The sequence below is a fragment of the Charadrius vociferus genome, unplaced genomic scaffold (assembly GCF_000708025.1).
Source record: "Charadrius vociferus isolate BGI_N301 unplaced genomic scaffold, ASM70802v2 scaffold61, whole genome shotgun sequence".
In the NCBI taxonomy this organism is placed as follows: domain Eukaryota; kingdom Metazoa; phylum Chordata; class Aves; order Charadriiformes; family Charadriidae; genus Charadrius; species Charadrius vociferus.
In genome coordinates, this window is record NW_009646945.1 from 4515965 (window position 1) to 4533743 (window position 17779).

Consider the following 17779-nt stretch of genomic DNA (forward strand, 5'->3'; position numbering starts at 1 on the left):
TCCTGCTAGTTAGCCTGGCTTATTAGTGCAGGTGTGCTGCCATAGAGATACAGACCACCTATTTCAAACTAATTCAGAGCAGTAGTGCTGGCAAACTGGAATCTAAAAAATAATATGTAACTAATAATAAGCTTAAAGGGAAAAAGAAAAAAGGCAGCAAGATCAGCTAGGAGCTCCTAAAGCTTGCAAACAGCAGCCACTCTTTTGCTGCAGGTGCCATACGCTGGGCAGAGAGCTGTCTTGGCAAGTCAAGCTTTGCTACTCCAAACCCTCTTCAGACAAATTTACAGCCTGAAAGAGATGAAAACAGTGTCAAGGGAGTGTTCAGACTTATTTCTTTCAAAAAGCCATTGTCAGCGTAGGAGGAAGTTTAATTTTGTCCAGCTTTTCTACCCCCATCATCCCTCATGAGTATATTAATGCTTAGGTCCCTAACCCAGTCACGAACTGCTAGGAAAAAAAAAACAACGTGGGAGAAGCAACATAAAGTCTAAAACATATTTAAAATTGAAAGAAGGTTTGAGCATCCTAATGAGTATAATACAGCACACCATTTTTCTCATGTTTCTTTGCAGCTGTTGTGGAACTATGAATGAAGACTTTAAAAGAAACTTCTATTTAGAAATTATGACACTGATCAGAAATAACATTTTATAAAGCCATTTTCCTCAATTTGACAAGATCACACAGATATGAGTTTTACAATCCTATTACACCTACTCAAACTGTAGAAGTGCTCTTCAAAAACACAGGCCTTGTTTGTAATCTCTAGCTAGAGTAAAATCAGAAAATAGATGTTTGGAAGTTCTCATTTAGATGAGCCTTTGGTCCACATATGATCTGTGAGATCTCTGTTACACAGACTTGCATGGACCTGTGACCATAATTTAGTTTTTCCCACACATGTAAAATGTTTTCTTCATCATTGGTCGTTGTCGCACAACATTTCTCTTCAGGAAGCCTGTAGTGCTTTCTTACTGCATTTTGCATCAGTGATTCCAGGAGTACTCACGTACAGCGACAGCTGCTGACGTGCTCAAACGGAAATACATGGTGCAATATAGCTGAAGAACTAAGTAGTGCAGCACCAAGGGAAAGGGAACCTTCTCAACCTCAAAATACCACCTTAATCACAATTTCTTGCTTTCTAAAGCTTAATTTGCTTGCTTTTGGTGTTCCCAGCTGCAACTAAGAAGTGCTCAAATTCCTCCCGGATTTAGAGCATGCCACTTTCTTTGCTTCTGTGTCTATGTCTACGCCACTGATGTCAGATGATAGACCAGGCATATGGATGCTTTATCAAATCCGTGGAGAAATGTATCAGGATAACCAAATAATATATTTATTTTATGATGACGTTAAAAAAAGAAAAAGGTGGCACCTAATCTTCAGTTCTGAATTTTGCCCTTCTACCCTGAGCACAGGCTAATCTGGGCTACTCAGAAGCCATCCTGCACAACCGGGTGCCTTGTGGACATGTCAGCCCACGTTCAGCTGTCCTGTCACATGGAGGACGTCTTCTCTCAGTTTACCAGCGAGGAATTTCCAAAAGAATTTGTAGTTTACCCTGCTGAGCAAAGGAATTAGAATGATGAAAAAAGGATCAGTGACAGAATGGCTTACTGTGGTTCTTGCCAATAATCTGAAAAGATGAGCCAGTTGTCAGAAAGTATCTATGGGAAGGTACGTTATGCTTTCTAAAGTCATTCCGAATTAGCTACACACTGCTGCAGCCAGTAGGTCTGTCGAGAAGGAGTATGACAGGACAGTTTCTTCCTGCTCTGTATCTTAAAAGTTATAGTATACCCAGCTCCATATTTCAATCACCCTCATTGCCCAAGATGCAAATACATCAAAGGGTGATTTCTATACCTATTTTAATTTTTTTAACTCATTATTACCTAATACACTAAAGACAGACTACAAAAAGCTTATTCTTGCTAGGAAAATGTCAGTGAATTAATACAATACTCTTGAATTTAACGTACAGCTTCCTGGAGAAAAGCTGAATACCCTCAGCAAGTGTTTTAGGCTCCATACAACTTGACTGCACGAGGAACACAAAACATTGCACTGTTATGAATAAAAAAAGCACTACAATATTAGTGGTAGTTCCTTTAGATGAAGGTTCAACTCTGCACCCACCCCAGAGATTCAACTAATCTATCGAAAAAATATTTCTGTTCAGTAAACCTAATGAAACATTTCAGACAGTAAATGTGATCACAACTTTTAACTAATCAACTACATTTGAAATGACTTCATATGAGTAGAATTTCACCGGTTCCCTCTGTGTTAGGCTTGCAAGGCATACTGATAAGCTGCATTTATTTCCAGAACATACAAAAGCATGTTTCAGAGAAAGACAACTTTTCCCATCTTTGTTTTTTTTTCAATTATTCTAACGTATATAAGTAGTGTCCTCTGACTGATGCCAAAGAAAAGCATACATCTAGAAGATAACTGGTAATGAGTCTCTACCCTCCCCTCCCAGCTGGAAGGGAGAACCTCACACAGCACAAGGGAGGTGAGGGGTGCTGAGACAGAACACGAAGTTCCCCAGATCTCTGTCAGCTTTCTGCAAGGTCAGAGCCCGGGGCTCCAGCTTCCCGGAGCTCCTGGCCTTCTGCTGACCACACGAGAACGAGAAGAGAGAGTGGGAGGAGGCAGTTTTCTCAATTAAGAAATTAAGAGCTAGAGAAATCCCAGGACAGGTGGAGATGGTAGTGTCAGACAGGCTTATGCGGGGAAAAAAAGTCTGGAAGCCATGTCTGCAGATGCACATTTATGTTTAATTTATTAATTAGCAGCTCAGAGTGTGTTTTGTACACATTTGGTAGCCTTGTATGCTTAGGCTAAAAATTGTTCATAAGACTATCCTTTTACTTCCTCTGGTGAAGCTTTTCCTGGAAGTACTACTTCTGGAGGTAACTCCTCCTCCCCCAGGTTAGTTAACCAACATCTGTGTACCGAAAAACCTCATTTAAAATGTTCTCTAAAAGCAAATTTGAAATAGTCACATTTAAGCAAATGACAAGTAGACACGTTTGAAGGTAAGAAAAAAATTCTCACAACACAAAGTCAATTTTAAACTTGAAACTAAGAATTGATCTCAGAGATCAGAAAAGAGGAAGTGGAAAGGTAAAGGGAAAGTTATTTTTGCATGGTACCATGTGAAATTAAAGGTTTTATTTAAGAAATGCTTATACATTAACTTCAGCTCTTAAAAAAACATTTATTTTCTAACTTCATAAAGTGTCTAAAAATAGATTAATGATAAGAAATGCCACCAAATAAATTTTTCCTCCAGAATCAGTGACAAGCAGTTAACAGATCAGCAGCCAGAAATGTGCCATCAGCAAGCTGTGCCAATTAGGTTATTTCCAGTAACATAGCACCTTCTATACCACAATCATTAGATCTTTCTTATTTCATCTAACTTTGAGTAGTATCTCAATAACGCATTATAGTCACAAATCAGCATCAACTCCATGACTCAGAGCAGCTCTGCAGGAGTGGCTGAGTGCTGTACACTGCACACCCTCTCCTTGCCGTGCCTTCTGCCTACGGAATACATGTGTGCACGCATGTGCTCAAAAATTTAGAAAACAAATCATGATAGCATTTACAATTTTGAAAACACAGGTAAGAGACCACAAGAAATATTTACATTTTCAACAGTAAGGAAAACAAAACTCTCCACAATACTGGCCTTTAGGTGTGATGGCCATTTCAAAGCAAAAAGAAATCATGACTGTCACTTCAGCACATGAAGATACAGTCTTTACAGCACTTGCTAGGACTAACTGCATTCAGTAACACAGAAGTCATTTCACCACTGAGAAAAGTTTTCTGGAAGAGTAAAGGAGAAACAGAAAAGGTAAAGTGTTAGCATATGCATGACTAAAATAAGAAAATTTAACATTTTGTCAAGGACGTCTTTAAGCTTCAAGCAGAACAGTAGAGTCATCAGGAGTTTTTACTTATGCATATCTTCAAAAATGCAGTATTTATATGAAAGTTCTAATGCTGAACATCTTTAGTTACATTAGAATACACATTCATGAGCTTCAAAGACATTAATGTTACGTAAATTTTACACCTTCTGTTCTAATGTTAAATCGTGACAGACATTTTGTTCATGTATAGAATAACATCAGCATATTTGGGAAAAAATTAAGGTTTCAGCCATATTAATCGATTCCAACAAAAAGATCCAAGTGACAGCCTAATAGCTAGAATTGTCACCAGTTAAAGATGTCACTGATAACAGAATTAAATTTGACCGAATGAAGTTGAAGAGTAAAAAAACCATGCTGGCTGATTGTAGGTCCTACCCTCTATATGCACACCACCATCATGACAGCAAACCATAACAGACTTGAGAAACCCTCTTAAAGCAATAGTTTCTTCTACCACTTATGTTTAATGTCTTAAAGCTAAACCATAAAGCATCACAAAACATACTAGAAAAATGATTTTGCATTAGATACTTGAGAGGGAAACTATTTGACCACCCACCTGATGACATTGCAAAGCACAAAATGATGGAGTTTGTTGGAGTGATGGGTGGACTGGAAACAGAAGGGGTTTATTGAGACACTGTTCTGCCAGTTCCCTCACCCTCTTCCATGGGTCTGCCAGCCTCCCACCTCTGACAGCAAAAGACTCATTTCCTCTCAAACCTTTAAAGTTTAGGGCCTTATTTGTTGCTGGATTTTGCTATGAGAATAGGAAATCGATACAGCTTGAGTGAAGTCTGAGACACACAGTCTGCTTCTTCAAAGCAGAAGAAAATAAAGACTATAGGTGAAGAAGTAGCTGGACAAAGTCCCCTGATTACAGAGTAGGCAGTATGCTAGGACGAAAAAAGTAAAATGCTCTTTACTTCTGCTTCTTCCAGGCCTCTGGCTAACTGAATATCTTCTCCAAGACATAAGTGGCTCTCAGCAGCAAGATGGGTATCAATGACAGGACGAGGGGCAATGGGTGCAAGTTGGAACATAGGAAGTTCCGTTCCAATAAACGGAAAAACTTCTTTACAGTTCAGGTGACAGAGCACTGGCACAGGCTGCCCAGGGAGGTTGTGGAGTCTCCTTCTCTGGAGATTTTCAAAACCTGCCTGGATGCAGTCCTGAGTAATGTGCTCTGGGCAATCCTGCTTTAGCAGGGGAGTTGGACTAGATGATCTCTAGAGGTCCCTTCCAACTCTGAAAATTCTATGATTCTGTGATTCAGATGCAAGCAGCTTTTCCAGTGTTTCACTAGCCATTCAATGAAATTTATGCTGTCCTGCACATTGATACTCTAAGTTTTTGATAAAATTAAAAATTACTTTCAGAATTTATTATTTCTAAAAAAATGCATTCAACAGCCTTTGCTGAGCCAACAAAATTGCTACAAATATAAGGGTCCTTATTTTTGGAATGAAGAGAGAACTCCACCTCAGAACAAAGAAACTACATGCCAGCTCCACGGAGTGGCTGACAGAGGTGCTCCTGGAGTTTTCAACATTATTAATATCCTGTTTTCAAAACAGCAAGACATAATTCTTATGTTGTACTTTTTCATGTACAAAGCTATTTTAACATTTCCTTGTTTATTATAGCAATACATTAATGTCCTAGATACTTATTAAAAGCAAAATCCTGTAACATCTTGCAATGCTGTAGCTATTGGGTGAGCAAGCTGTACCTCAGAAGGACATGAAGCGGTCTGAAATTTCAGAAGCTAAAAATAGTCGGCAGCTTAAAGCAAACCCAAAATTAATGGTATTGAACAATTTTTAGTATTTCAAGAAAAAATCGTCATATCTGGAAACATGTATTCTAATTTTGATACAGTACTAAATTCCCAGTTTTAAAAGACATGTGATCAGGCATAACTGCTGGCTTTGAGACGAAAAGCAGAAAATCATGCACATGAAAGGAAAAGAAAGTTCAAGCAGGTCTACGTTTTGGTTTTGGTTTTTTTTAAGACTCAAAATCTATCTTCAATATTTTTTCTTTAGGTCAGTGCTTCATTTCCCTGCTTTAGTTAAGATGACTTTAGAAGTTGATTTTTTGAGCTTCTCTGCAGTACAGATTAAACTACTGTTTTCAATAAAAGAAAACTATATTGCAGCAAGTGTACAACTTCTGGGGTGTATAAGATGGAAAGAGGACAACCAGAAGACTTATTTTTAAGAAACCTGCTAACGGTATCTAGGAAAACGTGTTAATGAACTTGAATTTGTAATACAGTCATCTACATTGTCTTCAGAAGGATCTACAAACTGAACGCTGAAAGCAGGGCAGTACCCTCTGCATGGCATGTGACGCATCAACATTCTGACTGATACACAGTCGTAGGGATTAATCTGAAAAGCATTGAGACTTGTAGAAGAGATAATAGCGGACTCAGCATATAAAAATAACATAGATTAAAATAGCATAGATTGAAAAAAAACACAAACATAATAAGAATTTAAGTAAAGAAGACTGCACAGCTGAGGGGAAAACAATGGCTCCTTCTGCAACTTCAGGTTGAGTCGCTAAGACCATTTACTACAGACGTTTCACTTACATGACCACCTGCTATTTTTCTGCGTGACTTCTGTCTCATTCAGCGTACAGGACAGGCCATGCTCTCTCACTAGGCAGGTAGTCAGATTTAATTTGCACAGGGATCAGCAAGTGATCACTCAATCCAAAGTTTTTTGCATTCCTTCGTTGTATCCATGTGCTTAAACATCTTCACTACATCCCTCTGACAAAAGGAAGACTTGGCTCCACTTGACAGAGAAAGTAAAAACAGGTTAAAAAAAAACAAAGCAAAACAAAAAGCCACAAAACAAAGTGCTCAATAATTTCAAAGTTCAATTTGAAGTACATAAGTCCAAGTTTTTGAAAGTATTTGTCATTTTGACAGCCATGTATATATGCACATGAGAACTTCCACAGAGTGCAGCTGCTCCTGTGAACATCAAGTGCTTCTACTGAAGTGACCTGAGCGGCAGCTACACAGCCAGATCAACCTCTGTTTGCTGACCACTGAAGGAGGAACAGATGTGACGGAAAGTACACAGCTATAATTAAAGACCAGCGTAACCACTACTAGTCCAAATATGGAGTGGCCATGTTTCACATTTTACTTATGCTCTTCTCCTTCAGCTGGTGACTGGGCTGATCTCTTGGATCTTGGCTGCTCTGCGCAATGACTGCAATAACTCAATGCTCAGACTGTATCTCAGACTCACACCTTTCCTTTCTTCTCAACACTGCAAGTAAAGTCGGCAATTTTCTTTTGGCTCTCAAGAGTTTCCAGAGAGCTGAAATAACCTGGCACTGAAATCTTCAAAAGATACTATTAATTAAATTCAAGAGAGATGTGAATGAAAGGAAAACTTTGAAAGACAAATCTTTACCTGTACAGGATTCTCTGGTACCTTAAAACCCTCTGCAAACACTTATGTTCCTCCTGTCCACCTAAGCTTGGCCAATACCAGCCCTGGCAAGGAGCCACAGCCTGCTCCATGATTGTTTCCTTAGAGCCTTCTCTTCCCCATCGGTTAGTTTGCAGGTTTCCTCTTTCCAGTTCCTTTTCATTTTAATCCACAGAATTCAAACAGGTTAACGTAATATCAAAGTAATGTGAGAGGCACACAGAATTTAATATTAAATGAAAAAATACTACACCAAGCCTTTTCTCAAGTGCATGTGTTGTTGGCTGAATTAAGGTTTTGCAGGCAGTTTTTCCACAATTTTAAAACCTTTATTGTTTCATTATTTTTCTTTTTAGATGATATCCTGAGATTATAAGAAGTTAAGGAAATCACGTTGAATGGAACCACATTAATCTCTGAGAGTCGGCAGCAAAATCTTGCTGAGCAGAGTGGTTTTTCAGCTATGGATTCAATTTGAGAGATACTAAGGACACCTAAAAATGATCATTTTGGGGACTACTGAAATTATAAGAGCTATTATGATTAGTATCAAATCATACTTTATACATCAAATCATTATACAAAAAATTTTGTATCATTTAGGTATTTAAGATGGAACATACCATATTGAACAACTCTCTGATGATAACTAAATCTTAACAACAGTACACATTTATAAACTGCACTTGAGGACTCTGAATTTCAAATACAGCATCATCAAGGGTGCATTACTAGCCATATTAGAACCTTCTTTCCTGACTCTGAATCTGTCATCCCTTTGTAACATCCTTTTGTAACATTTTTTCCATTAAAAAGCAAATGAAAATCCTTAATCAATCCTTACAGAACACTATATTCAGAGCTTAAGACAAATAACTTGCTCAAATCTCACTTCATCAAACTTTGCGAAGTTGTTCCACAGCAAAAAGGAATTTTTAATAGACATGCAGACTAAGGTGGAAATGTAGCACAAACTCCAGCGTGAATACTGAAGTTTTTGCAAAGCAATAAGCAACCAAAAAAAAAATATCTTGTTTTTACAAAGTGAAGTGTTACCCAGGTGCTGTATATATTTAATACATATTTTAAACTATTAGTCAGATGTTGGTTCTAAGATTAAATCTGAGACTGGAACTGCCGTTATGAGGAAAAGTTGGTGAACCAGATGTTAAAGAATTGAAAGGAAAAGAACAGAGGAGGGCAGTATAGATTTTTGTCAATTAATACTTTAGAAGATAAGGAAATATTTACAGCTATTTTTAGCTACTGCTTCCTGCTTTTTTCCAGACTTCCAATGTTTAAATCAAAGTGCCACTTGTAGGATAAAGCTGCAATTATGACAACTTTCATAAGCTGAAGCTGTTCCAAGAAAAGGGAAAAAAAAAAAAAAGCCCAAACAGGATCCTTCTAACTCCTCTTGCCTAAGTGATCTGTGCCATATCAGCCTGTGTTAGCCAGGAAGGATCTCAAAGGGTCATGTTTTTAGTGCTGGAACGTTAAAACTAAACACTGAAAAACTGGGGAAAGGGAGTATCGATTTCTGTAGGTTAAAGAGGAGCAAACAAAAAAGTAAAAATAAGCAGTGTTAAGAAAAAATAAATTAGCAAAATTTCCAAGCAGAACAAATTGACTAGTCACCACACTATTCAGTTAAAAATGTTCGATATTTTGTCTAAGGAAGTGCAATGAAATATATTCCGTTTCAGTTTTACAGGTGTATCTAATTTAAAACAGCATGAAACTGATAAGTAGGCAAAATCAAATAATCAATTTCCTCAAGACTGTTTGTTACTCCAGTTGTCACATCCAATTCCAGCTCATGTGTCATGTTAGGAAATCCTAAGCTACTACCATCAAGACAAGTTGTTTTTTTTTCTCCTGGATTCATTGAAACCAGAAACACAGAGTATTTTTTTTTGAAGTCTTAAAAAAGAGACAGAGAAATCCAGAAAAGGAATAATTCTTACATTATCGAAGGCAGAAGACACTAAGTTTCACCAAAGTATTTTCTATGTAGTGGCACATGTTACTGCCTTTTTCCTCTGTGTCACAGGAGGATGGCTTTACTTAGCAAAATCAGGTATTTAAAGAGCTATAATTATAAAAAAATTACATACACACATACAAATACATGTGCATCTGTGCGTTTAAGGGGATAAAACTAAAAAATCAGTGCACTGAAACGCTAAACCAGTTTTGCATATAGTGAAACCTGGGTAAAAGCAAGTGTAATTCAAATAAAGGTATATAGAAACAACCACATCAAATGCCTTTCGAGTACTGCTACGGGCTGTTGGTAAAAAGCAAAACTATGTTAATGAAGTTTCTAAAACAAAAGGTTAAACATGGAAATCGACTTTCGTACACCCACATTAATATAGAAAATGAAAATCTTTGCAAGCATCCACATATTCAGTGCTTGATTCATTGAGAATGTTTTCAGTACATTTCATAATAGCTGTTTCACGTTTACAGAGCTCTAACTCAAAACAGATGTAAAAATCACTGCTTATTTTAACACACTAAACAAAACAATTATGAAGTGTGTGACAGTTCAGGTAGAAATATCGGTTGTTATCCATTATAAACAAAGTAAGTGGCATTTCGGGTAATTTACTACTATACAAAATAGCTGCTATTACCGTTGGTTTGCCACTACAAAATCTCTCCCTCAGAGCAAAACCCAACAATTTAGAAAAAGCAGAGTGAAATGCAGGGAGAAAACCAGAAGATCTAAATAGAAAGGCAACACCTTTATACAGGGATGATGAGAAAACTTTGTAGAGTGACATAATATAGCATACTAGATCATACAGAAGACATTCCATAGAGCAGAGATATATAAATCCTTCTAGCTTGACTTTTAATGTATGCAGAGATTTTGATTCAGGAAGTTACTGGAGCCACATACTGCTGAATTTGGATGATTTGCTGTTCTCCTTTTTTCATGCTGTTCCCTGAGCATCTGCTATTAGTCACTATCTTCCACGTTTTTCTCCATTTATGGTTGGGTATTAGCCTCACCCTAGCAAAATCAAACAGCCCAACTGTTGTAGAGGAACAATAAATTCAATAATTGACAGGGTTTGGAGGCTAAAAGATGAACTGGAAGAAGACACCAAGCAGAGCACAGCCCTGCCTATGCCCACTGATCCTTGAAGGCGTCCAAGGAGATGATCGATGATGCCCAGTGGTGCTCTGCCCAGAATTGTGAGTCCAGAAGGACTTGCTTGAGATAGAAGCTTGCAAGAACGCAGCCCTCAAGTTCCGCAGCAGAGGGAGATGCAGCAGGTGGGCTAGACAAGCAGCACGCGATCCACCAAGGCTAGCTAACTATAGTCCATGAGCTCTCTACCCTTGGTGCTACCTGCCAGAATCAGCAGACAGCATGGTAAGGGGGCCTTCAGGCTTGCACGCAGGGATGGGGATTGTGCAGCACGTTCTCAGCAAGGTTTCTCTCCACTCAATGACCAAGGGAGATCTAGTTGTTCTGAGAAACTTTCAGTTTCTAAAGTGGTTTTGGTGGAAGACTGGCAGCTCAGAATAGTCTTGGAAAAGATCTTTTGATAAGAGGGTAGAGCTGCTGGTCATATTGAAGCACTCAGACATGACAGAGGAAAGACCATGCCAGAATGCTCCATGCAAGAAAGCCTCCACCACACAGGAGTCTCTGTGGAGTCTGGAAGTAGAAGGTACAAATCTGAATGCAGAGGCAGACCAGGTCCTGTTCCCACCCTCCATTCAGGGGTGACCTCAAAAACCATACAGAGAACCAATGCAGGACACTCACTAGCTAGATCCTTAGTCTGACTCACTGCAGACAGCCCTTATAATCAGATTTGATGACTGAGTTGCAGAAAAAGAGACAACAGTTTTGATGAGCAATTTTTATCTATTCAGGCACTAAAAATCCAAGTCTCAGACCAGACTTTACTAGTTTGGCTCTGATTGAGTTGCACTCTCTCACCACTAAGGGTGCAAGAACAAAGGGACAGCTGAGGTCAAGAGGCAGAAGAGAGGCTTCAATTATCTTGTCATCATGGTTGAGGGATAGCTCCCTCTTCTAACAGATGAGCGGGGAACCAAGGCATTTGTTGTTATTCCAAGAAAACTGGTTAAAATTGTGCAGGATAGAATGAAACTTGAGGATTGCTCAATACTCAAGTTGCTATTAGAATACCATATTTTCACTTGCTTATAAAAGTAACCTCAGTCAACTTTGTTAGAGTTTTGACATATAATCTAATTTGAGCAAATAGTCAACATGGAGCTTATCTGCCATAAACCAGCTCAAATCATTTCAAGAAACTTGGACAAAAAATTTTAAAACCTGAGCAAAATGCATGTGCGCACACACGCAGAAATCTCATCTCTGAGCATGGTGGCCCCTCTACATTTAGTAGAAGGAACTTGATATGTTTAACAATGTGAAATTTATAGGGCAGGAATTTGCCATTTACTGTTTTTGTTCCCCAGAGTTTGCCTAAAATACATCTTCAAGAACAGGAAATATGTGGGAATAGGAAATTTGTACACGCTAGTGACATAAAAAAAAGCTGAGATCCTCAACACCTCATAGCCAGTCTCAGTAGGTTTTTTCAACTTTATCAGCTAAGGTTTCTAAAAACTGTGGACACCCCCTAATATTTTCAGGGGTCTCCATGCTCCATTTTCCCCACAGTAAAAGTTTCCAAGTTACAGCACCCAAACGGTTTTATACAGTACACAGACACAGCCCCAACAACTGAGTACCTTTTGCGCATTGACACTATCTGGAAGAGTACTGCCACAGTGGCACTAGAAAAAGTTTTGGAACTTTACCAAGAAAAAGTTTTACAATCTATCTTTAACAAATATGACTTCAAGGATAAAGTTTGTCTTTTTAAAAATGCATTTCCCCCACAGTTTTAGCTGTTCGGTTAGGTAAGCCAGAAAGTTTCTCCTGTGCTTTCAACTACCCTGTGCTGACACCTAGGCAACATAGAAAGGAAAATGTGACTAGAATGCAAAGGGCATGAATGAAGTGAGGAAAAGGAAAAAAAGTAGATTGTAACAGATCTGGTGAGTGGGAAGCTGCAGGAAGCTGGCAAGGGAGGATTTGAGCCTACTTGGCAAGGCCAGTGGGAACTGGAGGGAGGGTCAGTGGAAAGCCAAATCATTTGGGCAAGGAGGATGGAAGACAGAGGAGGCGATTGACTAGAAGTCAGTAAGAAAAATGGTAGATAAAGGACTAACAAGCAGTTGGATGAACAGTGAGAACGGGGACGCTGAGAAGGTGGGAGAATTCTGGGAACAGAAGGAGAGTCACGAGCAGGGACAAACACAAGGGCTGGGAAACTCTGGGAATGCAAGGAAAGGGACGTGGAGATGCTATCGCTGGTGCTGAAAGGCAGCAGGAAGAAGACAGATTCATGTAGTTCTTTTCCAGTTCTCCTGATAGACGTAGGTGAAGTGGGGGCACAACAAGAAGGAACAGATCAAAAAGTGGGAAAAAACTTAAAAAAGAGGTCCATGGAATGAAATAAAGAATGGTAGAAAAAGAGAAAAGGGAGAAGGGAACCAGGTAAGCTTCCATGAAAATACTGATATAGACTGAACAAGGAGAGTGTGATTGATACAGGAACTCTGAATAATGCAGCTGGATATCATGAACAAGACTAAGACAAGCACCCAAAAATGGAGCAGGGGCGGGGGGGGTGAAAGCAAGATAGAAAGGAGAAATTTTCATGCTCAGAGCTGCAGGGAAAGAAGCAGAAGCATCTATGCTTTCTAGAAAGACTTCTCCAAAGCTTCTACTGGAATGCACAACTCCTAAGCGTTATCTTTCTCCTCTCCTAGCAAACACTATACAGCTTGCTAGAAAAACATGCCTTCTCCTACTCTAGGGTGGTGGTCAGTGTAACTAGCAGCAACAGCCCAAGTGGTATCATTTCTTGTGGAATTTAAGGGTTCACAACCTGCTGATGAACTGCACACAGCCTGACAGAATGAAACTGAAAGTGAAAAGGTAACAGTTGAGGCTGTTAAACTCCACTTCTCCCCCCCACGTGAAAATAAAGTCATATGAAACCATTATTTATGTGGCCCTTCCCACTAAAACTGCATCACTGTTCAGTGTAGAGGATGCCCCTCCATGGGGAAAGAACGAGGATCTGTACGTGACTTCAGTGTCTTTGGCTCATTTACTGTGGAATTTGCAAAGCTGTGAACAACACAAGGATTGCAGTAAGTCAGTCTCTTAGCTGATACAACTGCACACTATTCCTGTCTTTGCTACAGAGTCTCTGTTAACACCATGCAGGTCCTTCAGATCAAATTTCTTTGACCCTACTAATTATGCTGCTTTCTCCACTTTTCAGATATCCAACTTAAATTGCTTTTAAAGCAAACAGCTACTAAATAACCAGCTGTAACTACAGCCAGTGGGAACTGTTCTTGGTATTACACAGTATTTCTGTGCTTAAGTCACAAGTTAGGCAGGTTTAAGCATTGAAGTATTTAAGAATGCAAAAAGTCACCCAAAATTGATGTAAAACCTTCCCCTTACAATCCCACCTCAAAGGAGCACTGTGAAAAGACACAACAATTGTGAACTCTTACTAACACCCATTTAGAAATCACTTTTATTTGAGAATAGCACTGAACATTATACTGTAAGACACAAAGCACCAAACGGACCAATAAGGTAGAAAACAGTTGTGACTAGGTTTTGTGTAAATATATACCACACATCTGCATTGACACTGGAGTTATGTGGAAAAAACGCAAGTGATCAGGAAATTAACTGCAATTATTCATACACATCTATGCACACACATTCACTGAAGAACAGGCGCATCTGTGTTTGGAGGAGAAAGACAGAACAGAGGGTAAAAGTAGCGAGACACAAATTAACTGTGTAGCTTGCCATTTTTTAACCTCTGAATGCTGACTTAAAGCCATAATAATATTTAAGATGTAAGAGCGTGCAGATAAAGAAGAACAGGAATTTAGAGGGGTCTGACTTCAAGGGTGTTTTTTTTCCGTTTTAATAGAACACAGCTCTCAAGTCCTAGAATACAATCTCCAGGTACTCCATTTGCTGCCGTGCTTCTTTCAAAGCAAATTACATTTGACAAGATTTGGATATCAACAATTAATTAAACCCAAAGTGGTAAATTATGTTCACAGCCCACTTAAAACATTAAAAGCTTCTTTTGATGCTAAAGTTTAATAAGTAAAATTACCAGGAAAAGGCACCGATTTTTAAGAGCAATCCTTTTCTGGTTGGATGCAGGTGTTTGTTTCTTGGTTAGAATATCCACAGATCTGTCAAAGGCCGAGAAGAAACTAATGCTACACAGAGAATAGGTCATCTCCTCTACCTCTACGCTGTGAATAAAGAACGGGTGATGCTGACTCACTTTATATGCATATCAAAGGCGTGAGTAAGGATGAATCTCCCTGCAAAATATAGTAACCCTTTGTCCAAAATAAACTTCAACACCTGTCAATCATTTCTAGAGAATAAATATAAATTAACAGAATTGCTGACACGTTCTCTCCTTTGCTACATGCATTCTCGTGGGCTGTATTGGGAAAGCTTGGTCTTAAAGGTTTGACCTAGGATAAAAAAGAAACCCAGAGAAAGATCGGAATCCAACATGTAGTGCATATTTAGAGTGGGTGTGCTTCATTTGAAAAAAAAATTCCATTCCTGCAGTTGAAGACCAAACAGAGAATATATGTTAAAAGAAGTCTTCTCATGTAAGAGATAACAGAAAAGGGAATGTTGAAGAACAGTATGCCTCATCCTGGTCTTGAAAAAGAAAGAATTTATGGCAACTAGATGGACTCTCTGGAGTCTGCAGTACTCTGGTTCAGATGAAGAGTTGCTAAAAATCCACTGTTCCCATTTTTAATGTTATGTGTAGTCTCAAGGGGAAAATTTGATTTGACAGTGAATTAATCTGTTCTTTGGTTGTTCTTAAAAGAAGTAGTTCTGTGGTAGCAGCAACTGTGTAAAGCAGCTATATTGCAGGATTTTTCTTCCTTCTTGCATTACACTTGCCTCTTAGATTCTAATTTTCCTTTTATTGTTTTTCCCCATTCTGCACTGTGTTTTGTATCATACTCATTTTAAATTAGATTATGCTGGCTACAGACTTGATGAAATGTTGTTGATATCTTCCCTTTGTGTAATTTGGTAAATATGATAATCTGATATATAATGAACTATATAAACCCTTTCAGTGTGCCAGTATCACAATTTTCGCTCAGTTTCATGGTGTGTTATGGTATCCATATCCTCAGAGATGGAGACTAATCACTACTGTAGTAATCAGAACCATTTGTCCCAAAGAAATGTTTAAAATGTAAAACAAGACTCTAAGAGAAGTCAGGAGTTTTCCTACCAGAATTTTTATCATGTTTCACTCCAGTTCTCTCTCTTTAATTCTCACTTTCTATGCTTATGAAATTTTTCTTAACACTGGCAACAGCGATACAGTTTATGTCAGCTGATTTTGTTCTTTTGAAAAGTGGATTTTACATACTTGATCTCACAATCAGCTGTTAGAATGCAGTAACATTTAGTTCCAAAACTTAGAGCAAAAAACAACATCGATGAAATGGCAATTTCACTTGGGTCTAAATCCAACTGTTTTCCAATTCTGCTTTCTACTTTTGTCTGTATCTATATTCTATTTGCCATTTTGACTTTTCAGATTGTCATTCCATTTCTTTTGAACTGAGATTCTACTTCCCATACACTTCTTGCTTAAAACAGTGCCTAATTTGTAAGAAGAAAAAAACCCCAGTTTTACCAGTACTGCATTTAATATTTGTTTTTGTGATGTAGCTGCTACAGCACTTGACTCTTTTTATTGCATGAACATCTGCTGAGAAATACGTTATTTATCATGTTAGATTTTAGTCTCTCTGAAAGATGAGACAACTACCCGTTCTTTTGATGCATGTATTTGGAATCACAGATCAGCTGCTTGTCCTTTATAGTAGGACAAATACTCTGCTTCAGTATTAGAGCTTTTAAATACACTGAATGTCATTTGTCTTTTTTGCCTTTCTAGCATGAAATTTTTCTGCAACTCCATGTCAGCCTTGTTTCTATGACCCTGAATAACTTCACATCATTAGCTGAAGTTACTCTTTTTACCATTCACTTCCTTTTTCAGATCATTTATAACATTAGCGGTGTATTGAATAGCACAGATTCCAGAACTCACACAAATGCAGAAGACTATTTTATCACCACTCCCCTTTTTCCACTACCCTCAATTTTAAATGAATTTCTCTATCCAAAGACTTTCCTTCTCTTACTGCAGACTAGGATTTAAGAACCGTTAACAAGGGTTTTGGTTGACCATGTCAACTGCAATCCCCCTGTCTACCTGCTCTGTGACTCCTTTGGAGAAAGCAGGAGTGTGCCATCAAGTCTGCTGGTCTGGAGCACCCCAGACTCACCGTGGAGCCGTACACTCCTTCCCAACTGTCCCACACTGAAGCAGTGCTGGGTGATACGTTATATGCCGCAGATAGCTCAGCCATTTCATTCTCATGTCATTCATGAAGACGACTACATTTGATCTGGGGGTTTGTTGTTCCTTTTGCTCACTTCTCCCACCTCCAAAATCCTAACAACCTGTTTTAAAGCAGTTTCCTTCTGCCAGGGAGCAGAGCCGGACTGAAGTGAACTTGCTCAACCTCCTACACTGTGAACATAGTTACCTAAAAGCATTGCTTTTTGTTTTTCTGCGACCTGTTTTCTTTAAGTGCCGCTTCTATACATTAATCAGTTCCCAGTATTGCAGCAAGCTTCTTGTTTCTGATGCTTGTAAAACAGACTTTAATAGTTTTCAAGCACTTTGTAAATTGTTCCCCAAACTCTTCTTTTGGACTTCTCTTTGGTATTTTTAGATTAAGCCTACCAGAACCTAACATACTGTCTATTCTCTATGCTGGGCACCATTTCAACTTCAAGAGAGAAGGTTATCTTCCTCCTTCTGTCGTTCCATTTATTGCACCATCTAATCATACAAACTCTCTTGATCTTTCACAAAAGTCAACCACTTGCAAGTTATGGGACAATTTCAAGGCTTCAAGAAAAATCACACCACTTGCAGTTCCCCCTTTTGATTTCTTTTTAGGGTTAAGGAATATTCTTACAGACCTCCCATTTAGGGGGGCTTCAACACAACTACAAAGGACTCGTTTTGCCTTCCTCAGTAGCAGCATTTCCAGTATCTTAACTCGGGTTCAGCACATATTTTAGGACAAGGCAAAACCAGTTCTCCTTGCGAGCTCGCCAACAATCTGGTCCATGATATTTTTGCTGTCTGAAGAAAGTGTCAAATTGTG

General features: G+C 38.7%; 1 protein-coding gene across 1 annotated transcript in view; it reads right to left on the reverse strand.

Moving 5' to 3' along the window:
- ZEB1 (zinc finger E-box binding homeobox 1) overlaps window positions 1–17779 on the reverse strand; it is a 197028-nt gene that overhangs the window by 53911 nt on the left and 125338 nt on the right. The window lies entirely within an intron of this gene.